The sequence below is a fragment of the Neopsephotus bourkii genome, unplaced genomic scaffold (assembly GCF_033783945.1).
Source record: "Neopsephotus bourkii isolate Nb327-2 ecotype Australia unplaced genomic scaffold, CSIRO-AGI_Nbou_v1 NB_821, whole genome shotgun sequence".
In the NCBI taxonomy this organism is placed as follows: domain Eukaryota; kingdom Metazoa; phylum Chordata; class Aves; order Psittaciformes; family Psittacidae; genus Neopsephotus; species Neopsephotus bourkii.
Genome location: NW_026901317.1, coordinates 771583 through 798005, shown reverse-complemented (window position 1 = coordinate 798005; position 26423 = coordinate 771583). Strand labels below are relative to the sequence as shown.

General features: G+C 36.3%; 1 protein-coding gene and 1 long non-coding RNA gene across 3 annotated transcripts in view; both read left to right on the top strand.

The window, feature by feature from the left end:
* The window catches only part of LOC133213451 (T-cell activation Rho GTPase-activating protein-like), a 651891-nt gene that overhangs the window by 132927 nt on the left and 492541 nt on the right, over positions 1–26423 (top strand). The gene's annotated exons all lie outside the window — the stretch shown is intronic.
* On the top strand, positions 15324–24269 carry LOC133213453 (uncharacterized). 2 transcript variants are annotated; one of them, XR_009725821.1, is made up of 3 exons: positions 15324–15422; positions 21326–21514; positions 24142–24269. It is a non-coding gene; the product is annotated as an uncharacterized LOC133213453 (long non-coding RNA). The 2 variants fall into 2 exon arrangements; XR_009725822.1 differs by lacking the exon at positions 24142–24269 and adding an exon at positions 21955–22073.

Here is a 26423-nt window from a genome sequence, read left to right as displayed (position 1 = left end):
TTTGTGTTGTTTGGTTTTGGGGTTATTTTCAGACTGTCTCAGCCACCTTGCCTGTGCTAACCCTATAGAAACAAAACCTGATGGTAGAAGAGTTTAATCTTTCTGTAAATATTTTGCTGTACTTTACTTCACCATATCTGCTGCTTTAGTCTTTTCAGATATGCATGCGTTACAGAGATTTTATGTTTTTCCTTTGAACAGGAAGCACTATTGAATTATGATTTTTATGATATATACCCTCCATTGAGATTCCATCCATGGACTTCACCAGTAGTTTGGTTGAGAATTACTAAATTCCTGTTTTGATTTTACACTTGATTTATCTGGCATTAAACTTTAACAGCTAAATGTGTATCTATTTCTGGCAGCAGAAAGTTTCCATAGGAAGGCAGCCAAAGGAGGAACGTTCTGCTTAGGTTATTACTGTGCCCTGGAATGCCTCCATGAACGTGGCAAAACCAAACACAGGTATGTAGGAACTTTCTACACAGTTCTGTTCCCAAGAGATTTTTTCAACTACTACAGTTCCTTCAATCCATGTCTAACACATTTATTGTGCTGTGGTATGGAATACCCCTTTGGCTAGTTTGGGTCAGGTGTCCTGTCTCTGCTTCCTCCCAGCCTCTTGTGCCTTTCCTCATTGGCAAGCATGAGACTGAAAAGTTCTTGAATTTTGATAAACATGACTCAGCAACAGCTAAAGCATTGGTGTATTGTTTTCAGATGCATTAAGTGCATATTCCAATAGAAAAAGGATTATGTGTATTCAGGCTGAGACTGAAATAACACATACTACATAATTGTAAAGGAATTAACATCTGTTTCTGTCTAATACTTAAAGCAAATTATTAATTCTGTATGATGTTATACTGATTGTACAATTATTACATAATTTTAATCATCACTATAGAATAACAGATTGATAGTACTTACATTAAAATATAAAATCAAGAAGCTAATAATTTAGTAATCTAAACACATAAATGTAGAAATCAAACTTTGCCAGTGCTCTGCATAAGATGGTTTATGATTTATAAAAGCAGAAGATGATTTATAAAAGCAAAATTCTGTTTCAAGAAGCATCTGCAAATTTTGTAATTTATTATCACACACATGAGAATGAAACCGGACTCTCAAAATGTAACAAGAATGTTATCAGAGTTAGGTCCATTTTTAACAAATGCCTTTCAAGAGCCTATTATGCTCTTTCAAGTGAAGAGGAACCTAAAGTAAAAACATAGATTTACACACCTAAATCTGAGGCAGGAAACAAGGGTGTATGAATTCCAATCATCAACTTGAACTCTTTAATTAATTAAATACAAGAGAGAGGCATATACACATTTGTATCCAAATTGCTAGATCATAGACCACTGAGCTCTAGCTGCAGCACCAGGAACTCTGATTCAAATCCTGGCTCTGAACAGTAGGTCACAGAGACCTGATAATATACCTTTATCAACAAAAATGAGGCACCGTGGACTCTTACAGGGGTTTCTCCTTCTAGCTCTTCAAATAAACAAATTCTATCTGTAAACATCAGATGTTGAAAAATAAATACTGCCCAAACTAGAGGTTTTAGAGGCCGGCCCCCATCAACAGGTGTAATAAAACCACTTGATGTCATGGCAGAACTGGGCAAGTATATTCTTTTTAATGTGGCTCCCAAAAACTGTACTAAATCACGGTCAGAGCTGCTGACATTAGGTGCTTAAAATAACCTGAAAAGAGGACATCTGAATTAACATGAATTAATTAATTAAGTCATTAAAGCAGAGCAGTTCCTCCCAACCTTCACATAGGTTGATCAGCCTTTTTTCAGATAGTGAATAATTTCTTTCCAATCATACTATTTGCTCTAAAAATACATTACCATTACCTATAAAACTGACATTTTTCAAAACACAGCTTCATGTATGTAACAACCAAAGAGTGCATAGAAAAAGGAAAATAAACATTAAAGTCCCCTTTATTTCATGTTCTGTGTGTTCCCTTTGACACTGATATTTTAGGAAAAAACATCCGAGTATCTTTTCCATTGCCTCTTAATTGTTTGCTAGACATTTTTTTTCACCTCCTACTTTTTACTTACTATTCTCCACATTCATCTGCAGCTACATGTTTGTTTATTCTCCTTTTTGATATGAGGGTCAGATGTTGGAGGTTATAATGTTTATTGCTTTTGTTGAAATTAATCACAAGCATCTGCAGCCTCTCAGGGGACCTTGGAAGGCTGCATAAATAGGGAGGAAACTTACAATTCTCAACAAGGAGAACTGAGAAGTCCAGCATCTGTGGAGGAATAACTTCAGGGAATTACTAGTCCAGTAACAGAAGTTAAAAATAAATTTAATGTTTGCTTGGGTTTTTTTTTACATGTTCTCACTTCTATTACAGAGTGATTTGAGAAGTGTGTGTTCTTCAAAGCGTGATACTTGCATGACTTCACACATCATTACTTCCAAAACTCTCAGAAGGTGCTTTCAGCTACCATCCTTACTCCAGAAAGATGTAACCTGTAACAAGAGAGTCCTAGAGGAAGTGGTTGTTTATGTTGAATTGTAATGATTATAACTGATTTTTTTTTTTAATCCTTGTTCATCTCCTGTTGTGACAAAACAGTAATTTGCTTTTTTGCAAGTAGAAGATAATTTATACATTTTGATGTGCAGTGTGAGATAGTAGCTGCTATTAGTGGCAGGAAATACTATTTTCAGATACATTGTATGTGTTTCCCTGAATCTGGAAGAAAAAGGAAGTTAAAAAAAAAGATTGGCATTTTATGTATGTTGCCTTTATTAATCTACAGACGTCTGATTGACAGCCAGCAAAAAAAAGAATTTGATATGAAAAGATGAAATCAACTTACACACTCAAGTGGTAAGTAGCAAGTTCCATAAAGGCTGGAATTTCATGCAAATTAATTGACAGGCATACGCAAAAGAGACAGATTACAGACACAGAGACGCACCCTAACATGGATTACTATTACACAGCTCAAGTTAAATCATATGCTTAGTCCTGAAATTCTGAGAATGGTCTTCCTTGTATGCACCTGTGGTTAGTTCCTTTTAGCTCAATTGGTCTTGTTAATGGCTAGGTCTTTTATTACTGGGAAGAAATTAAGTTTTTACTGAAATAGCTTTCTGTACGCTACTTCTGCAATTCAGAGGTCTTTGCAAAAATCAAAGTGGCTATTCACTGTTTCCATTTTCAGTATGTATCTTTTTTTTTCTATTTGCTAAACTAGAGCATACAGAAAAATCCAAAACAACTCAGATCTCTTACCTGTCTTTTACCTGTTAAAAGTAGAATGCATGTACCATCTATTTTTTTTCTGATTGATAGACATATCAATTAGAAAAATCTATCAATTAGATAATCTATCTAAATTAGATAATCTATGAATTAGAATTGATAGATTCTAATTGAAAGACATCATTTCTAATTGAATTAAATCTTACAAAAACTGTTGTATTATGTGTATGAATTTTGGGAAGATATAAAACTTGAGAAGACCTTGAAACATAGCACTTCATTTTGGTGCTGAAGATCAAGCATTTATAGCTAAAAATGTTAATAACCCCAGGAAATGTTCAGTAGGCCTTGGACCTCAAGCTCATACCATCCTTAAATATCTTTCTGTGATTTTTTTCATATTTTGCTTTTGTGTTTCAAAATAAAAAAGGAAAAGTTAGGAGAGTTTAGTCTAAAATAATTAAAAGGCCCAGAATTGGAATATTATGAATTATGGATATTATGCATTTTGAAATCACTGAATTCGTAAAAGAACATTAGATCCTATGTTTTTTGAGCTCTTTGAGAATACAGTACTATGTAATTCAAATGTGAACTATTTTACCAATTGTAGAAAATAAAGTTTTCATTCTCAATGTCAAGCATAACATTACAAAATAGACAATAGAGATTTTAGAAATTTAGTTAATATTGATTTAAACCAGACAGACATAAATCCCAGACATATATTTGTACTCTGTTGTTTTATAACGATTGCCTGAAAACATTTTACTTATTACCTAGTAACGTAACACTAGAAAATAAAGTGTCATTCTCCTGGAAAATGCTGTAGACTATTCACATGGCTTTTTTTTTTAAACTGTTTAAATCTCCTCTGGCTTTATTGTTTTGCAAATATCAATTTTATCTCAAGAAAAGTCTCAAAATACTCTATTGTTAATATTTCAAAGCCTCAGTGTTTGAGCAAAGAGCTGGTGCATTTTTCAGTCCTTATTTTTATGTCATCCAAAAGTCTTTCTAACAAAATAGGGAAGATGACTATCACACTACACTGGAAAACAAATTAGATGAAATCTGTAAGAAAAGAAAACATTGATACCAACATAGGAAGACCCCAGATTCCTCTGAAGCCTTGAAAAACACACATAATTCTTAAATTTCTGATTTTAATGACATCTAAAGGTCGCAAGTATAAAGTGATCAGAAAACTAAAGGTTTTTATACAAAAGGAAGTTAGTCTCCAGAAAACTAGATTTACAATTCACAATGTAGTACCTCTTCTTCAATGACAGCTTACTTTTTATATTAATTACTTTAAGAAGTTAATACAGAATCCTAACATGTTAGTTTACTTATTACAGACTGTATTTATGTTCATCAAAGACAAAGAACTTGAAGTACTTGCCAGAGCACCTAAGTCTTATCATTCTTAACCATACATAAAGATATTCAGAAAATTATTTCACTGACTTAAGAGGAAATCTAAGTCAAAAAGGCTTCATACTCAGACATCAGAGTTAAAGTCCAAGGATGGATATGATTAGCCATAACCCAGCAAAAAAATGTTTTGCTCCCTTCACACATACTTAAAGAGAGCCAATCTTTTATGTTTGATAGTTAGGAAATAAATATATTTTCATTATAAATGATACGAGTATAAAATGTTATATAAGAATAAAACTCCTGTAGAATAGGGGAAAAAAAACCCCAAAAGTTAAATGTTAAACCTTTTCCAGAGATTGGTATTGAATGAAATTTGGATTTAATACTAATTTTTTAATTTGATCACAATTAGAATAAGTGGCAATATTAAACACAATAACTGTACAACCCTAAACCAAGAATAAGAATATTTGTATACAGGTTTTCACTATAAACCAGACTTTCAGGTCTTGCCCTAGAGTTGAATGGTAAAAATCCTCACTAAAGGATAGGCAAAAAGTACTGTTTCTAAAGCTTTAAGCCAGGTAGAGGGAGAAGTTAAAGGGGAAAGGGCATTTTTAAGTGAGTCACTGTGTAGTTCCAAATTCCTAATAGTGTTTCCTGCACTCTACAAACAAATACTTTTAGTCATTTGGTATTTTCTAGGCTAACAATATAAAAGCATCTCTTCTCCACCTTTTCATTACTGAATGTATTTTGTGCTCCATTACCTTCCATTACTATGTATGATTATCAGCATTATACAGTATTTCTGTCATTCCATCAGCTTGATAAGAGCATAAACCAGTGTATTTTGTTAGTAACAGGAGACATAATAAGAGGGAAAATTGATCACTTCTTTAACTCGACAGGAATCTTTGAATGAGATGAGGACAAAATCTTGGGGCATTTTTTCTAGGCCCTAACTCCCTTATGTATTGTACAAAATTGTCAGCCTTTTCTGTTGAAACAAGATTTTTAAATTATCTATTTAAGTGTTTTCCTTTTGATACATTTGAAAAGAAGGGTCAGGAAGAAATCAGGAAAAGAGCACTATGTACACTTTTTTCAGATATTACGAAGTGCTTTCAAGTTACTTAAACACTCACTGCTTGTTAAGAATGCTAAGGTATTAAAATGCTAATCAAAACATGGACATCGTAAGTTGAAAGTTGTAGAGCATTTTCAGGTTGCTTTCAGTTCCACTTTTTCTTCAGACTTATGGTCAAAAAACACCTAACAATTTGTGCCATGTAATGAACAAAAAGAAAATAAATATTTCAATATACTGAGAAGCTGCCTAGTTCATCCTACACTATTAATATATCTCTAATTACAATGTAGTATAAAAACAGTATTTCAGAACAAGTATGGGATCGTCAGTAGCAAAATGTGAAAGGAAAGATGTCAAAAGTTAGGAATATAAAATGTTATTTTCAAAGCATCCTAAATGACTGGTGAATTTAGTTTGATTTAAGATGACTGGTACAGAATTTTGTGGTAATTTCATTTGACAGTCTCATAAGCGTTAAGAAATAAGAAGGATATTACTGTGGAGGTTCAAAAGTAAAAATATAGAAACAGAAATACTTGAAGTAATACTCAGAGTTATATACTTGTTGTCGGTTAGGGAAAACACAAATTGTTTGTCAAGAAGACACAAAGAATTTCTTTAGCATTAAGTACTGTTCAATTGATCTACAGAATATGTTTGTCATATGTACAGATTACACCAGAGTAGGCTGTTTGAAATTAATTTAAGGTAGTAGGTTCAGACTGGTTTTGGTTCCTTGTGTCTCTTAATATACTTAATCTGGTTGAGTTACATAATGAGTACCACTGGGGGAGAGATTTCAACTTCAAAACAATCAAGATACAAAGAAAAATACCTGAAATCAATAAATTCCAATATAAAGACTATGCTCTAAGGGGACAAATTTAATGGTGATATATAAAAGAGAAGCTGGATAGAGATCATAATGTAGGATGTTATAGTAGACCATATGTTAGATATAAATCAGTGATTGATCCATGTCACAGAAATAGAAAAGAGGTGATATACATGAATGTTTTTAGCTACATTATGGACACCTACATCTGCAGTTCACCCTAAGTTTTCCTTATAGTATGACCAGTTCAAATGTAAATAAAGATGACTAAAATTAAAAAAGATAAGTTGTGTTATAAACATTATGACTGTTCATTGTTCACAAACTATGATAGATAAATTACTAGAAAATTTAGAGATGAACTGTTAACACTTCTGAATATCTAAAGTCAAAGTACATTGGATTTGGATTTTGAACATACTGTAGCAAAAAAAATACAGCTAAATATTAGAAAAGTTTTCTATAGTGTCTTTGTGGTCCTCATCAGACAAAAATACTATGCTGTCAGTGTATGTGATACAACCAAAGTGAAGATGAGTTGAAATACCAGGTCTCATGCAATCACTTTTCACACCTCCATTGCCGTTTTCAAGAAGATTTACCCTTCACTAAAATCCTCATGGTAGTTTCCGCTTTGGGGAACATGTGTCTCAGTTTATTAACAGTGCTACTTTTTGAAATCAGATGTGGGACTTACAAGCTTGGTTTATTCACCTTTATGTTATTCCTCAGAGTGCAGCTTGAGCACTGGCATATTGATTTACAGCTGTATGCTAGGACCACATACCAGGTAAAGTAGAGAACATGAACTTTTCAAAGTTTTAAGACAAAATAGTTATGGCATACCATAGTCTTTAACAAAATCTAGATTCTTCATTTATGTACAACTCTTGATTGTGTACAGCTCTTTATTGTGAGGTTTAGACATCTCTTATTTATTCTCCTGGTGGCACTTTCCATATTAACTGTGCCTCTGTTTCTCTGTTGTGTGAACAACTGTGAGGAGCACAACTCTGGTCCAAAGGTTACTTGGACGGTTCCATCTCATAGAAACCTGAAATAGAATCATCAGGTTCCTTCAAGCCAGGCTACTTCTTATACTGCAAATACTTAAAGTAATTTTTTGCTTGGAAAAGAACAAGTACTAATGAATTCTCTGTTACTAGATCAGGAGATGTCAGACATGATAATAAGCTGTTCTCTTATCTGACACTTTGTAGTACTCAAAAGTGTAGCACACTCCTCAGCTATACCTACAGTGTAGCGCACACTCTTCAGCTGTATCTAGAGTGTAAATTAAAGTCCACATATTTCTGCAGGTGCAAATGTATGAAGACAGTTTAATTTCTTTTTAGATAGTAAAAGGTATTAGAATAAAATATTTCTCAGGCTAGCAGGTGAGGAGCCTCTAAACAGCACATAGACTAAATCACTGTTCACTTTAAACTTTTTTCTTATTTTCCTCACACTTTCAAATTTTTTAGGATTTCTGGCTTTCTCATCTATTCTGTATGTTGTCATATGTGTTGGGGGTCACTTCATGTTTATCTTTTAAACACATCTCATCATTAGAGTTTAAATAATTACTTACAAGTTTTAGTCTTATAGTAAAATATAACAGTGCTTACTGTATCAAAGTTTCTGACATGCAGAAAAGAATTTTGACTTTCAGAGTACTAATTTGTAAATATATTCTCCATAAGATAATCCTAAATCAGACACCAAAATGTAGCCTGCAATAAAAGTATTTAAAAAAAACCTTAGATGTCTCATTTCCCATTCTTATCAATCTGTACAAACATCTGAACACAGACATCTTAATCAAAAATTACCTTCAAAGTTAGTGGCTTGATTTCAGATTCCTAAACATCAGTATTTCATTTGAGATGTCGTTGGATATCTGCAATAGCCACCTTGTGTCAGATCATACAGTACATATAAGGAGCCCATTTCCTTCTCAGCTACAGGAGAAAAATGCAAGATCATTTAAAATGATAATGGATGTCTTCCTGCAACCAACTGGACTAAGCCTGAGGTATCTGAATCCAGACAAAGTCCACTCCAAAACACACCAAGCTTATCCCTTGCAGAACTTCATTAACTTAATTTCTGTGTGAATTACAAAACATTTGTAGTGTGTCAGTATTAAGCCTTTATATTTTCTCTCCCGTGTCCAGCTGAGGAAGGTGGAGTAATAGAGAGCTAAGATCAAAGCACAAGTCTCAAGCATTTGAGTTTGAATTGTCAATCTTCCTTTAAATACATTATATTTGCATATATTTGTAGGGATGAGATACTTGGTAGAAATTAAATAATATGTTAGGAAAGTACTATTCTCATGTAATATCTTTTTCACAAGGTGCAAGAACTTGATGTGTGGCTATCAAAGTGGAAACAGGCTATATTCTTTATTTGAATGGGGCAGAAAAGAGTCCAAACCAGTAATATAGTGAGGTTCCTAGGAAGAGATACATCAAAGAGTATTCAATCCAGCATCTTAGCTGAAGTTCCAGAAAGTAGCTTCTTTTCTATTTTGTTATGTAATATTCCCAGCATGGATTCTGCATACTTTGAATACAGAATACACTGTATTGCAACAGGAAATATATACGGAAAGAATAATAATGGTAAGAAAAACTAGAAACATGCAGACCTTTGGGGAAAATATGGAAACCAAAAGGCACTCAGATACTTTTGTGAACACAAGTCAAGAAGACAGCTTAAGAATTACTTGAAAATAAGTAGTACAAAGAAGAAGATGCAATATTTAAGCAAGGTATACAGGTTGAAAATGTAGAAGTCATAGGAAAACTCCAAGTTTAAAGGGGAAAAATTTTTAAAATGTATTTTAAAATTAACACAATGACCTGGTAGGTTTAAATTAAGAATTGACTAAAATGATCAGTGCAGCTGGGATTGCAAAATCTGGAAAGTAATAGAGGTAAGGGACTGGGACTAAAAAAAAAAAAAATAATAAAGTTATGGGGTTTTTTTGTGTGTGTATGCATTGTTTTTTTTTGTTTTGTTTTTTTTTTTGGGAGGGGTTTAAATAAAAATATTTTTAAAAATTAGGAATAAGCAGTGATGTTTTCATTTTTTTGCTGTTAGCTATCATAGGTAGCCTGATAGTTTTTTCTGGTTTTTAATGTGCTCTTTGGTGGAGGTGGTAACAGAAGACAAAGCCAGCTATGCTGAAAGAGAAGGGCAGCTGCTTGTGCTGAAAGTTGTGGGGCCAGAGGTAGTGCTTATGGCACTGGTGTAGTTCCTTGTAGTTTTTCCTGTGATTCTCTGTGTAAATCTCCGATCAATTATTTATGGAGGATAGCCAGGAGTGCTTGGGAAAGAATGAGCAAAGAAAGAAACAGGAAATGCTGTGGGGAACTTACTGAAACTGACATAATTTCTTGAATCTCAGTTTCCATAGATATGAAATGGGTTAAAGTGTTTGTATCAACATGTTTTAAGGTGCACTCTTTTGATATTAATGTAATTCAGTCCTTAATATATTACTAATTCAAAATTTCAAATTAGAAATTATGGTTTACATAGAGTAGCCGAAAATTCATAATTTTAGTCAATGAGTATACTTGTACAGTGCATTTTTAAATGAAGTAAAAAACTTAAAAAAATTCCTCTTTTAGAAAAATTTTAATTTTTACTGCTGAAAATTACAATAAACCCAAACAATTCTAGTTTTATCTTACAACTTCTCACAAATAAAGTATCCTGCCTTTACATTTATTTTGTCTATAAAGATATGTATTGGCTTGTACAAATAAAATGGAAAAAAACACTCTTCCGATTACGATGACTGTGACTTCTGACTGCAATTGTTAACTGTTGTCTTGTAGCACTGTGAGGTTAATTTTTCTGGACAGATCTTGAAAAACCTTTGAAATCACAATTTTTCAGATCATGTTGATAGAGAACAGAAGACCCTTTCTGACTTTCTTTTTTAATATTTAAAAATTCTGAGTTTTGGCTTTGTTTTATGTATCCACAATGTATACAGAAATAGGGAAAGCAACAGTGTTTTGACAGATACTTTGACAATATTTGGCAGATATTTTGTTGTTACTAGACAGATATTTCACCTTGGTCAAAACATAAGATCATATGCTCAATTCATACTAGCTTTTGTTGATTCTCTTGATCCAAGAGCACTCAAAGGCAGCTGTGGTAAGGACAATATATACTGTTTGAGCAATGGCTTCAAGTGTTTCAGAAAACTCAATTCTTATGCACTGAAGATAATAATCTCCAACAGTTTGTGGTAGGAATGTAAGTCTGCTATGAATAAATACTCTTCTTGCTGTCAGACTATCTTCCCTTGTACAACACACACCTTCGGTTACCTAGTTATGGTGAATGCAGTTTCAAAAATGTTGGTTCAATCTATCATTACCTTGTTACATACATGCGTAGATTTCTCTTCATGAGCTTGATGACTTGCATTGTGACTCACTCCATAAAAAAACGCAAAAAACATTCCAGAAAATGCATTTTTATTGATGTCTATGGCATCTAAGACACAGGCATCCTGTAAGGAAGTGGCTCATAATTTAGTTTTATAAGCTATGATATTACTTATTATTTACTGTGATGTGACTCATAGCAGAAGGAATGGCTGCCACTGTAATATACTTCAGTGATCCTTCTTCATTAGTCTTGGAAGGACAGAGCTGTTGTCAGGCAGTATGGAAGATACACAGCTGAACATTATGTAAATTATATTGTTTTCTATGTCAGTTAAGAACTGTAATTAGACATTAAGCAAAACTTGCAGCGACAAGAATAATGAAGGTTGTGGATGCCACTTAGAGAAGTTACAGATAATCCATACAGGAGAAATTTGAAAACAGAATGTATAAATATCTGCTAGCAACTACTCAAGTGTGATTACTTGCAGAAAGAAGTAATTTCTGTCATCAGCTGCAAAGAGGCAAGTCTTCAAACTGACAATGCTTTCTTAGGTCTGAAATAAAAAAAAAAAAAGCCTTAGTAAAATACAATTTATGAATAGTGTAGTTGCTACTGGCTTGAAGTCAGGGAATATTCCATATGGTCTCTTGAGGCCCCAGTTGTCTATTTCCCATCTACTGTTTTTCCTGTGCTAATTATGACTGCATTAACTAGCAAATCATCTTCTGTATCCCATTGCCTACAGGATTCTTAGCAGAATTTGACTGCACAGGACAACCAGGTATAGGTTTTGGTGGAGAAAACACTCAGAATGGGTTTATTCTCTAGCTCGTCTGACATGGTTAGCTACAGAGCTGCTCCACAGGTATTAGGAACAGCTCCAATCACTGATTTACATCACCTCGTATTTGTCTTTTTCCTTCTCAAGTTCTTCTCCTTTACTCACCCCATTCCTTTTAAAATAAACAGCTCTCTTCACTTTACCCTTTTTCTACTGGCCATGGTTTAGCAAACTTTATAACCTAATTTCATGTTTTATGATTTGATTGCCCTGGTAATTTCCACCTTGTTCTGCAGTTCTGTTAAACTACTACTTTCCTATGTGTCTTATGTTACTGCCTTGCTAATAGTGTTCTGGGTCAGAGCTACCCCTCTGTGCTCTGTGTATACATTACTCCAACGTCATTATCTGTAGCAGCCTGCTATTCCTCATACTGCTATTTTTCAGAGGTGCTACATGTAAAGAGTCACCATAACATCCTATCTCATAGTTTGAATGTCTATATAGTCCTGTGACACACTTCCGTTTTATTATCTGGTTATACAGATGTGCAGTAGTGGCAAAACAGGAAGTAACAAATTTTCTTTTTTTTTTTAAGTAAAAATTCTGGGGTTTTTTTCCCATCAATTTTCACAATTGACATTTTAGAAGTAATTTTCAATTGGGGTGTTGAGTAACAACATTGTAAACATTGTCTGGCACATGGTGTGACACCCTATCCACTTAAATGAAGTATATTCTTTCTGCAGCTTTGACTTGGATAATAAAAGCTAAGTGCAACTTAGGTATGGAAATTAGACAGACTGGATCCTATCCACAGAGCTTAAAAAGGAATAACGAAACAGAGATAAAGTTCTGGACCTAACAATTTAAGGTTATCTAATTTTTTTATTTCTTTTGATATCAAGACATCCATTTCTTTGCATTTTGTCAATGAGAATTTTGCCCTGATCTATAACAATAGATTAAACTTGAATAATTGAATTACTAGTGTTTCAATAGATTTGTACATTTAACTACTTATTTTGAAGTTGACTTTGTAAAATAAGTACAATGACTCATAAAGGAAGAAGATCTGGCCAGCTAAAATATAGGATGAGATATAGGGCAAAACCGTAATGAACACTTAAAGTGAAAAACACCTACTTATCAGACCTCTGATAAATTAAAGATGTCTTATTTTTTTCTTAACATTTAGGGCACTTGTGTAGTAAGCTTTAAAAGGAGTTAATTCAGTCCTTGAGATGAGCACATAACAGAACTGAAATCCTCAAAGTATGGCCAAAATCCTTCTATTAATCTTCCGTTAATAATAAATCTTTTTTGTAAGTTCAAGCAAAACAGGTTTGATTATTGAGTAATCCTTAAAACAGTCTGTGCTCATCCATTGCATATTGCAAGGAAAGGCCCTCAATAACAACTAAAAGAACACTGCCAACTAAAGTTTCTTTGAAAGAGAAATGGAAGACATTAAACAGTTGGTTTAGGTAGTTACCTTCAGGGAAGTCATTCTTGTATATGTTTTTCCAGTGCTTCACCACAGTTACGAGAAACAGGATAAAATCTTTCTTCAATTGTCACAGTGATGTAACCAAATCTAAAGTTCCTATAGGGCTTGATCGTACAGGCTTTTCTTACTTGAATTGTAAAGACAATTTCTCAAGTAAACCTTATCCCATCAGTTCTTACCCATTTCTTCCTCAGAAAAAAAACTCTTGGCTTCATTTGGCTTCACATTTTGTGAAGGGTAAGTGACAGTTCTGGGCGTTAGGCTCATTTCCTAGTATTTCTGAACAATTAAACATTTTGGAGTACAGCAGTGTTCAGGCTGAACGGTAATGGTTGTCTATGATTGCAATAAAAAATGCAATGGTAAGCAGTTATTCATATAAGTGGTTTTACTAAACAAAGCTTGTATAGTTGTAAGACAGCCTGGAAGCGAGATGAAGCACTGGACCCTTGAATAGCCACACTGCTTAATGGTCAATTCATTCCATTGCTTTATCTGAGTCTCCCTCAGCTAGTTCCCTTGTGTGGCCTTAGCTAAGTACTAACAGTATTGCTGTATTAGTATGAAATTGTCTTCACAGATAATCAAGCTGTAGAAATGAACTTAAGGGTGAACCACTAGTCTTACTAAGGTATTTGTGCTTAAGAACATTATTAGTGAACCTATTGTCACCTTGTTCAATGCAAATACCGTGTGTAAACCTTGGAATTCCACATCTTCATGGTTATTTTTTGTTTTACTGTCTTGTTAAACTTACCCTTAAATTGCAGCAGTGCTAGAACTAACTATAGCTTAAAACATGGCTTACCTTATGTGATCTAGTTAGCACCTTGTTCAGTTGCATTTTTCACATAAAAGAGAAAGCTAATTTGAAAAAGAATCTGTGAGAAGGGGTTATATATTTGGCCTCTTAAATATTTATTTCCTCTAACTACAGCTTTGTATGTGTTTACCAAAAATGTCAAGCGCTTTAATATGTCGATTGTGTTGTGCTTTCAGATATTTTATATTTTTTTTGATATTTTAGTTTTTCTGTGGGGTGTTGTTGTTGATGTTTTTTAATTAAAGGGATTGTATCACTTATTTTCCTCTACTAAAAAAGGTGAATTTGACAGACCTTTGTGTCTAACAGCTGTGTATGCTTACCTTTCAAATATTATCCTCACTTTCAGGTAGATTAAGTTGCTATTTCTTTAATTTGTCTCAAATACCTGTGGAAGTAATATTCCAATTTAAGTCAGATATTTTGGCACCCAAAATTAAATATATTCTTAGCAAAGCAATTGCCTGTCAACTGCCTCTATACAGCGACTGTGAAAGCTTTTTTTTTTTTTTTTTTTAAATTACAGTGTGATTTAGAAGCACTTTGAAACAAACTTTCAACAATATGTACTTGCTCAGAATGCTGAAAGCCTTATGCATTTTCATGGTAAAATTTAATAAATGGGAAAATTCAAGCCAAAATGTATTTTCCTATTGACATTCCAGTGCACCTTGTCTCGGGCCATATATTTGTGTTTGGAGCACCCTCCCTCAGAACATGCAATGTTCTCCCCCTTGACTTCCAGGCACAGATAGACAGGTTTTTTGCTGCTGATGTTCATCCTTCCTCCATGGTTTTTATTTATAGCTGATTTCTTTGTTGCTACATTAGCAGTAAAAGGAAGGTTAATGACAATGTGAGTCCATTGTTTAATGAGCCAGGGGAATAGTGACAAGGAACGTGGCTGTGGTAATCAGTATCTTCTTTTGCTTAAATTTTCCCTGACTGGGCTTGCAATCAGGACAATCAGATCTGCTTATCAAGAGTCTGTGGGATGAGCAGTACCCACAGCAAAGGAAGAAAAGAGCTACAGATCACTTAGCCCACTTGAACATGCAAAACTCCATGGGACCTGATAGAATGCACAGGTACAGGGAAAGATCTGGCCAATAGCATTGCAAGGTTACTGTCTATCATCTTAGCCAGGTCATAGTGACCAAGGCAGGTTTCTGTTGACTGGGAAAAAAAAGACATTGCATTCATCTGTAAGAAGGGGAAGGAGGATCCAAGCAAGTATGGCCAGTCAACTCAGTCCTGAGGGAGGTTATGGAGCAAATCCACCTGGAAGATATTTTGAAGCACATGAAGGACAAGAAGGTAGTTGGGAACAGCCAAGGGTAAACCACACCTTACTGACTTCATTGCTCTCTATAATAAACTTACTAGTGCTGTGCGATGGGAGAAGAGTGGATATTGTTTACTTTGAATTTACCAAGCCTTTTCCAAGTTTCCAGTTTTCCAGATTCAAGTTTTCAAATTGGTGAGATAGGTAGCAAATAACTAGAAGATAAGGTGTGTGAAAAATTCGCTGGACTACTGGGCTTGAAGAGTTGTGATCAGCAGTGCTGATGATCAGTTGGCTACTAGTTGGGCCCCTCAGGGATCAGTACCAAGACCAGTACTGTTTAATGTCTTCACTAACAACCTAGATGACAGATAAGAGTGAGCATCAATACGAGATGAGAGTCGACAGTATTTTCTTTTTGAAGTTGGTACCTAGGATATATGTAGACCATTTCATTTTGAATCCCTCAGTGGAGACCTCATAGCAGCCCTCCAGTAATGGATTAAAACTTAAACAGGGGAAATTGAGATTGGATATAAGGAGGAAATTCTTTCCTGTTAGAGTGGTGAGGCACTGGAATAGGTTGCCCAGAGAGGTTGTGAATGCTCCATCCCTGGCAGTGTTCAAGGCCAGGTTGGACGAGGTCTTAGGTGATATGGTTTAGAGCGAGGTGTCCCTGCCCATGGCAGGGGTGTTGGAACTTGATGATCTTAAGGTCCTTTCCAACCCTAACTATTCTACGATTCTATGATTCCTCAGTGACAGGTCTAACCACATAGTCTTTCTGAGATTACTAAAATTCAAAAGCAAGTCATATCCTGATACATTCATGAAACAGTTCTGGGCATTTGCCTTGAGGTGTGGATTCGGAATGGAAAGAAGCCCCTGCCTGTACCATCAAATTTATCCAAAATAGCTGGAGAAAGATGGAGCTGAAGACAAACTCCTGTTAAGATTCCAGGCCTAGCTGCCTGTTGGGTACTATTAGGCCATCTAAGCCTATCTTTTCACTAGGTTTTGGCATCCATATGTTTTGACATTTGTTTCTGAGGTGTGTAACTGCCCCAATGCTCTGTATAACAACCTAGTTTCACAATACAGTTCTTCATTCCAACCCTAACAAATAGTGAAAGAGGATGGATCTAGATCCCTAATTATCCACTTTGAGGACTGCAAATACTTTTGCCATTTGAATTGGTTTCCACTAATATGGAAGTAGGATGTAAAAGGGAAAGTGAGAGCAAGATAGAAGAATAACCAAAAATCTAGTTCTATGGGTGGTGGAATACTTAATTGGATGGGTAAAATGTGTGCTCTTGTGACAAAAGATATTTAGACTATAGCACCCACATCATTGCAAAGTAATCATCTTTAACAAGGCAGCAGTTCCTATAGAAGGTAGAAACAGTAATCTCAAAACTAATCTCATAGAAACATAGAATAGTTAGGGTTGGAAATGAGCTTAAGATCATTGAGTTCCAAGGACCTGCCATGAGCAGCTACACCACACACTAAACCATGTCACCCACGGCTCTGTCCAACCCTGACTTGTGGGTGTATCACAAATTGCATGTAGGAAATTTACTATATTGCTTTAATTTATCTGTCCATTGAGTGTAAAATATAAAGTTCCTATTTTGTAACCTACAGATTGAAATAGGAAAGGTCTAAAGTTTTTAGTAAAAATCAGAAATACTTGTTGTTACCACCAAACACTGCAGAAACATTTAGAATGATTAGACAGCTCCATTCAGGTGCTGAAGGTTCACTTATCAGATGCATAGAAACACATTGAAAGTTATTACAAGCTAAAGACATTTTTGTGGACATAGCTGCTTGTGTATATCTTGACTAATTGTTCCCAAAAATTATTTTGTAAATTTTTTTTTTTTAATATGCTATTCATGGCATTGTTTGCTAGCCAAATTATGCTGGATACCAATCTTCTGGTAAGCCACATAAAAATTAAATCCACATCATTCACAGGAGCGTGTACTAACCAACAGACTACAGAGACATATTATTACGTGTATTGGTATATGTTAGTTGGTGGTACCCTTTGTAACTTTTCATTAAATTTTGTCAATACAAATCCAAGAATGTAAACTTCCAGGAGAAAAAGGCAAATTTATTCACTTGTTTAAGTTGGGGATTTTTTACATGTGCATAGGATGGTCATTGAAATTAGGCTGCCGAGTAGCAGAAGAGTATGTGCATCTTTCACTAAACCCTCATTTGATAAAAAAAAAAACACCAAAACCCACAAGGACTTGAAAAACCTTACCTTTCAGGTAGGGTGAAAATGAACTTGAAGCTGTCGTTCTCTGAATGAGATCAGTAATTTCTGGAAACCATTATTTCTTCCTTTACTTTCTTTCAAAGGTGATATAAAGAGAGATCATACGCCAACGTTTGCATTTGAGGGGAGAACTGTGCTGAAGAGAATATCAGGAAATCATGAGAAGAGGAAGCAAAAATACCCCTAAGACACCATGCAGCATGTCACTAGCTACTGATGAGATGCAGTTTTAGATCTGGTTCTGCCCTTTGGAATCTCTTAATGCTGTCTACAGACTTCTTTAGAAGTCAAGACAGATAGGCACTTAAGTCAGTTACTTCAAATGATGTGTTGGGCTCAAGTGCTTAAATTTTAAGTAATTTCATTCAGGGTACCTCATTTTACCCTGAGTGCTTCATCTTGCTATGCTTCCTTTTCCATTTAGCAAAACTGTGTATGAGCATCTAACTGAAGCAGCTAACATACACAGCAGTTTGTGCAGAAAGCAACAAAGAAGGAGCCAGCAGCTCTGTGCTGACCAGCATGTATGTACTTAGCTAGGGTGGTGACATGCCACAGGCGACAGGACAAGGTTTCTGGCTGCTGTTAGAGCTTCTGTCCCTGTGATATACAAAGCTTGACCTAGAGAAATCTTCAGTGAGATGGTGTAGATCTACAAATCTCAAGCTGCAGGGACTGCCTGGGACATCTCACTGAGATTAGGCTAGATGGTTGTACAGCTTGTAGAAGCTGTTCAGTTGCCGAGAAGCTGTGTCACCAAATGAAAGAGCTGCAGGAATAGGTCAGCAGACCGAGAAGCTGTGTCACCAAATGAAAGAGCTGCAGGAATAGGTCAGCAGACCAAGAAGCTTCAGGGACGAAAAGAAAGTAATTGAATGGCTCTTCTCTAAGAGACTGCAGCTTCAAGAGCTCAGACTTCCAGCTGTAGCAAAGGGACAGGCAGAGCCTGCTACCTGTCAGGGTGGCAAGTGGAAAACCCCATGATGGCAAGGGATGGAAGCTGGCAGCAGGAAAATGCTTTCTGCTAGGCCTGAATACTTGCACCGACAGAATAGGTTCACTGCTTCATAGCTGATAAGGACCTGGGAGCACTGTAAAAAAAAACCTACTTCACAGCAAGCTGAGCCTGATCCATACAGAAGCATCAGGAGGAAACAGAGTGTTGGTAGTGGGAGACACTCTGCTGTAGCAGTGGGATTTCCCACCTGCCAACCTGACCTGTGAACTATGGAGGTTTTCTAATTGCTGGAGGTTCACACTGGAGTTGTTCTGGAAGGGCTGCAAAGGCTAATCCAGGCATCAAACTATTACCTGATACTGCTTTTCCACATGGACATCAAGTATACTTTTCTGGGATGACCTAGAAAGTATCAAGGATGGTTCTGGGAATGATGATCAAGAGTGTAGGGGTCCAGGTGGTTTTCTCCTCTATCCTGCCAGTGCAGGGTAAAGGGCTTGAGGAGAGGCTGGATCCTGCAGGAGAACTGGTTGTGGAGCTGGTGTCAGAAACGGGTTTGGTTTCTATGACAACTGCATGCAAGTGACGCAATCCAACTGACTAACTGAAGCAAAAGTATCTTTGCCAGCAGGCTGTCCAGAACACTTGCAAGCTAGGAGCAACAGGGGAGGGAAAGAATGATCAGCAATTATGTGAGAAAGTGGGGGACTGAGTGAGTGACTGACTGAGCAGAGGATGCAGATGATGTGAACAAGTGGAATTTTATAATCAATGGCATGGGGCTGAAGTGGGGTCAGTCCAAGAATATGCATATAAATAAGGAACTGCCTGTGGGACAACATTGCAGTGAATACTCCCATGCTGTTTCTGGGAAATTCGCATACTTAGGTGCCTCTATAAATTGTCTGTACACTGGTGCGTGCTTCATGGAGAGCAAACAGGAGGAATGAGAAGTCCCTGCGCAATTGAAGGGCTATGGTCTCATTCAGATCACAGACATGGTGGCATAGTTGATAAGATTGGACTGTTGCAACATTCAGAGAGTTGATGACAGTGAAAGCAGGAAATCACCCTGCATGTGAAGGAGCAGCAGGAATGCATGGAGCATTCCTGTTCTCCAGCTACTTTGAAGTAATTCATGTCTCATCAAGGTAAAATGAACAAAATGCAGAGTAGTATCCACAGTTACAACAGTTATGAGACATACATGGAGTAACGGAAAACAGACTTAATCTACCTCCTTCCAAATGTAATCAAGTTGCATTAAGATTTAATCAGAAAGGTTTCTTGCTCTTTCTCCGTCTGAATTGCTATAGATCTTTTCTGTGACCCGTCTACCAGGAAGTCTTTCTGTATAAAACCTACCTGAGGTTGCATTTATTAGAAATAACTGTTTATTTATGTATTATGTCAGCTGTGATCATTAACTGAGTTCAGGAGATGTAAAAACATGTAATGTCTGAAACTATTTTCATTTTTTCTTAAAGGATAGTGAGTCAAATTTAGTTGTCTAAATGTAGTTGCTAGTGACAATTTAGGCAAATACCTGAACTATACATATGGGGCTGTCAGTTACAACAAAGAGTATGTGAGATCATTTCCTCTGGCACTGGCAGTCAGAAGGCAGACAAGATGAGCCAATTCATCTCAAATGGCCTCAGAAGGTGCCTAATTATAGACAGGTGATACCACCAGTCTCTGTATTTTAATTAGTTAGTTACCTTCACTTGAGATTTAAATCTCTTTTTAAACCAATATGATCACCTGTTTCTAAGCAGTATCAGTTCCTGGCATCTGGAGGTAACTACTGCATATTGCTTTTTTTTTTACATAGGTTTTACCATCCCATGTAAGCAGATCATCAATAGCAGATATTTCAAAATGGCAGTATACCCTCTCAGAATGAAAGCAATGTGAGATGTTGCTGCAGACGCAGCTGCTTGTTTTGAACTATAATACATGGCATTTGTGTCACAGTGATAATTTTCTCTAGAACATTTCCTCTCATCTCTCCAACTCATCAGAATGCTACCTAAACAGCCTCCAAAAATTGCTACCCATATCTTTTTTTTTCACACATTTGCAACATATTTTCTTCCACAGGCAGTCACTTTCAATACCGGATGCAGAGTGTGTAATTAGAAACTTAATGCTTGGAACTGAAGTAAGAGAGAAATCCAGTTGCTGGCCATTCTACTATACATGAGAGGCACGTGTAACTGGGACGTGTCATTAGAGTTCATCTGGCATCACTGGATTGTCTCTTGGACAACTAAAACTTTTCTCTTGCTATTTCAGGATTGATCGCTGTTTGTATGACATAAACAGCTATTTCTAGTATTCAGTCTGACCTCTGGACCCTGCATTTTCTTCCATGTTTCTCAATGATTAAGTATTTATTTCTTCCATTCTGGCTGTGCTGAAGGCTAGTCCTGGTCTACTTACTGTGAAGCAACAATGTCAGAATTCAAAAATCAAATACAAAACCGCTAAGTATCAATACAAAGAATCTGACTAACAAGACGTTGCTGAGCATATGTCCAGATTATGCAGCAATATTAACAGGCTTGAGAAGAATACTTATTTATTTTCTTTTCATTATAGATTCATGTGAATTGATTATTTCTCAAACTACCTTAAATGCATAGAACAAGAAATAATTTATTTTTGCTGGAAAGGAAAAACTACCAGACAAAATCATTGCTGAGCTGGACCACAGAGAAGAAAGTCTCTAGGGAGGCAAGAGCACAAGCAGAATTGGAGCTATCTGGGAACCTTTTCCATTCAGTTCACAAGAAGGACAACTGGTTGCATAACTATGCTGACCTGAAAATGCCTTTCAGATTCTTCAGTTAAAGCACAGGAAAGTAAGACTTTGCCTCTGTGTACCTATTGGCTTCCTATAGGTGGTTCTCATTCAGTTATTGTTCCAGTTTGAAATCAGAGGCATATAACAAATCATGAATCATGAAAAAGGGTTTATGAATTTTGCACTACTTTCCCCTGCAGAGAGTTTGTAACACTTAAAAGTCAAAATCTAAAAAAGTTAATATTTTCAGATGCGGTTGTTTATTAAATCTTATCTATAAAGCTTAGGGAACTGAAATTTTGTTCATTGGCCAAATTCATTACTCTCTGCAAACCTCTCATCACAGCCCAAAATAACTATAGAAATTATTAAAAAATGTCTGTAATATGGTAGATTTTTCATGTAATTTCACAGAATACCTAATGACAGATTATTTTAGGAAATACATAAACATACAAACTTCTTTATTTTAAATGTCTTTATTAAATTCACTTTCAGAAATCAGCACTGTTAGAAAGATTATTCAAATACAGAATTACATTTCAATCACAGCAGGACAAATGACTGGTTCGAAAGTGGATTTGCTAACTAGGACAAATGATAGGAAGAGAATTGTGAAAAACTAGCAGAAATTATGGATACAGAAAATGATGATAAAACAGTTCTTGAAAGTGAACTTTTTTATATCCTCTTCATTTAAAAGGAACTTCTGAAACCATCGATTTCCATTCACTGTTAGTTTTCTAAAAATTAAATATTACACAACTCGATGCCAGAAGAAGAAACCACAATGTTTAACAGAGGCACAGACAGCTGTAGACTCATTGCAGGAACACTGTAATGCTTTTTAAAATCTGTTTACCCAAAAGCAGCTGTTGGAGAGAAACTATCATGCAAAATAAACAGTAAAATGTATTCATCATGTTTCCAGTGTCCAGGGGCAATGCTCATGGGAAACTCCCCAAGGATTTTTAATCTGTAAAAAACTAAGCAGCTTTTCCCAAGCACTGGGATTTGAGGTTTGGGCATGTTATTTACCCAATTTCTTCAATACTGCTGAAAATCAAAAGTATCTAGTCCCCCATCCTTGATCAGAATATTGCAGAGTGGGCAGCATTGTGACTGGGGAGGGAAAGCAATTATTTGCGTGGCACACAACTAATAAGGAGAAAGTTTTGACTTACAAAAAGACTCGAATTAGTACTGTCAATGTCAGTGTCAACAGGAAGTGAAAACTTTGAGGGAGACCTGTAGTTTATACACTAGTGAAGTTATCGTGCTGATTTTTATGCTGATATTCTATGAGAAAGAAGGTCATGAAAACACGCAACTAGATCAGTCTGTAGACCCTTTTTAGTATTCTGTTTTGGTCTCTACTTGTATGTTTGTGTACCATTTTTTATTCTGCTGCCACCAAAACACTCCTGCCTATCCACATGACTGTCACTGAGAAGGATAAAAAAAGTGCTTGATCTTCTCTGCACAATACCTGTATTGGCTGCAGGTGCCCATGTTTTAGTAGTGGGAGAGCTACAGGAGTGATCTCTGTATGGAAAGGCAGGAGCTGCCCTGTGCAAGATACAACTAGTTCCAGGCAGCTACAACAGACCCACCCCAGGGGATGGCTGAGACCTTCAACCAAGGTGGTGGCACCCTGGGGAAACAGTATTTGAGAAAAGCCAAAAAACGCCACATAGGCAAATGGAAAGGGGAAAAAAGAGCGAGAAACGCTAGAGGAAAATATATTTAAGGGGTTAAATTGTTCCTGAGACAGAGGAGGGAGAGGAAAAACGTTAAAAACTGCCTTGTAGACACCAAAGTCAGTGAAGAAGGAGATGGAGGAGGTACTCCAGGCACATGAACCAAGGTTCCCCTGCAGCCCATGGTGAAGATGATGGTGGAGCAGTTCTGGAGGGACTGTCTCACGTGGGAGGGACCCCATACTGGAGCAGGGGAAAAGTGTGAGGAGGAAGGAGCAGCAGAGACAACCTGTTATAAACTCACTGCAACCCCCCATTCTCTATCCTCCTGCACCACTCAGCAGGGAAGATGTAGATAGGCACCATCAGTTTTCAGTCACTTGAAAGGTGTTTTTCTCAGCTGTATCAAATGTTAATGTGGACCACATTAAAGCATGTAAAAAGTGTGAGCTTTTATACTACATCTAAGCAGGAGCATGAATGGAAAACTGTAAAAAAATCAGATGGGCAACTTGAAGAGTTTTTAGATACAAAATGTCTACATTGCTGAATTCCAGTGATGCTTGTTTTAGTGGCAAGGAAAGAGTAGTCTGCTTATATTAAAAAACACCTCCTGATGAAAATATCATTTCTAGAATTGTACTAGCTTCTAATCCGTCCACAGCAAAATAAAACAATACCCTCCTGGGCACCCTGAAGTTACAGTTGACAATTTTGACAGCTTGAGAACCTGTTTTGGTACACTTAAAGTAAAAGTGTATCCACTTTATGGGTTTTCCCCTGTGGTTTCTGTCCAGGTAAATGCCAAGCTATTTCTTCTTGTACTGCACCTGTGCTGAAACCCTTCAGAGAGACTGTAACTACAGACATACTAGAGGGATACATATAATACTGTTGAACTAAACAAGGTTCTGGAAGAGGCTTACAATGTTTGTGAAATGTATGAAGTTTTTCTTTTGATTATATAAACTTGTACCTCCATTAGAAGCAGAAAGCTTCAAGTTACCCAGCCTGGTACCTAGATGCTGACAAAAAAAAAAAAAGTCCAGTGCATCAATGATCACAGGCAGAAAGGCAGCTTTGCTTTGCAGCCCGAATGTATAAAGGAAAAAAATAAATCATAAAATACAAAATTGCATACATGTTTTAAAACTCTCTGTGGGATGTTTTTCGGGGATCCAATCTTCACAACATCATTATCATAATGTATGGTTACCTCTTTTATTTGGTTTATGATGCAACCCCTGTGATTTTGTTGTTGAGAATGTGGCCACTGTCTCATGGAGGCACAGCAAATGATGCATGACCCTGGAATGCAAAACTAACAGTTCTGTAGCTTCTGTAGCACAGTTCACCATTGCATGTGCACACCTAGAGGTATATGATTTTATAGATGCCCTTCAAGACCACTGCATTTATGATGATATGATATTTGTCAGTTGTCAAGCTGTTGTTTAAAAGTTAAGTGCATCTCTGTAAATAAAAAGGACAAAAGAGGAGCTTTACATTGAATGGAAATGTAGAGCTTTTGATAATGGGCATGCAATGCTTATGGTTGGAGATAGCACTGGTGAACACTGATCTTGTACTACTTTGTTTTGCCTGACAAGGCTATTAAAGTGTGGCTGGCAACTGCTATATCACCTCCATAAATATCAAATATATCAAATCTGGGGAGGAATTACCTTACAGTTTCACTGGTAACCAGCTTATTTACCCTTAATAAAATAAACATGATTTGATGAATTTTTTATTACAGTGGTAAAACTGAAAAAACTTTTACTAAGCTTGTGCCTCACTAAAAGCTTAGTACCTTGTACATATTTTTTAAGGGCTAAAAACAATCATGACTTCAATCAAGTGCAAAATACATGATGTTATTCAAGAACCAGGTTGTATCCCTAACAAGACACATGGAATCTTGGCAAGACTGGTTCTTTTAAGTAGCATTTGAAGATGCTACTAAGCCTCCATGTGGGTGTCTGTAAATTCTTCTAGGGGAGTAAAGGCTTTTAGGCAAAGAACTGACATCTTTTCTGATGCAAAAGCCAACTACATACATACTGGTGAGAGGGACAGGGGAAGATAACTTAGAAATATAAAGAGATGCACTGGCCATACCTGATTGTGTGAACAGTGGTGATTAAAGCCCCTGAAAAGTTATTTTGGCTCTTAAGTTCTGTGTTCTAGTCAGCATGTGATCAGCATCTCTGTGATCAGCATATTCTTAGTTTAAAGACTAGTCAAAGGCAGATTACTGCCTACAGGCAAAGTTCCCAGAAAACCATCAGGAAATGACCTTTCATCTGTAAGAGCTGCATGCATTCCTTCATACAGAACCTATTTTCAAAATAAGGCGCTACCCACACTTTTTTTCACAGTGAGGGAAAGCTGATAACCAGTTTATGCACCCTTGTTGCTGGGGAGCTCACCAAATAAAAACTGCCTTTGCTGAGTATCAGCTTAAATTTTACATACATGCTAATCAACAAAACCTTTTATTAGAAAAACAGAAAAATGTTGAGACCTGTTATTCTGGGCGTTCAGAGCCAAGTGTTGCCTAAACTTGGTTAATGATACCATCTATCACAATCATGCAATCATAGAATGCTTTGGGTTGGAAGAGACCTTAAAGCTCATCTAACACCCCTGCCATGGGCAGGGACACCTTCCACTAGACCAGGTTGCTCAAAGTCCTGTCCAACCTTGCCTTGAACACTTCTAGGGATGAGGTACCCACAACTTCCTTGGGCTACTAGCTCCACCACCCTCAGAGTAAAGAATTTCATTCTAATATTTTATCTAAATCTACTCTCTTTTATCTTAAATCCATTCCCCCTTATTCTATGCTTACTTGCCCTTGTAAAAAGTCTGCCTCCAGCTTTCTTCTAGGCTCTCTTTAAGTCCTGAAAGGCTGCTTTAAGGTCTCCTTGGAGCCTTCCCTTCTCTAGGCTGAACAAGCCCAATTCTCTCAGCCAGTCTTCATAGGAGAGGTGCTCCAGCCTTCTGATCAGCTTCATGGCCTTCTTCTGGACTCACTCCAATAGGTGCATGTGCTTCTTATGCTATGTAGCTCATCTTTGACTTACGCTTATAAGCAGAAATGATAGCATAGTTAGAACTTTTCTGACATTGTCAGCATTCACAAGGTATTACAATCAAGTTTGTAGTATTGCCATATTGTTATTGACACTGTAATATTGACATATTGTAATAACAACATATTTACATGCCTTTAATTTATGAAATGACACTTTCAATCTTATA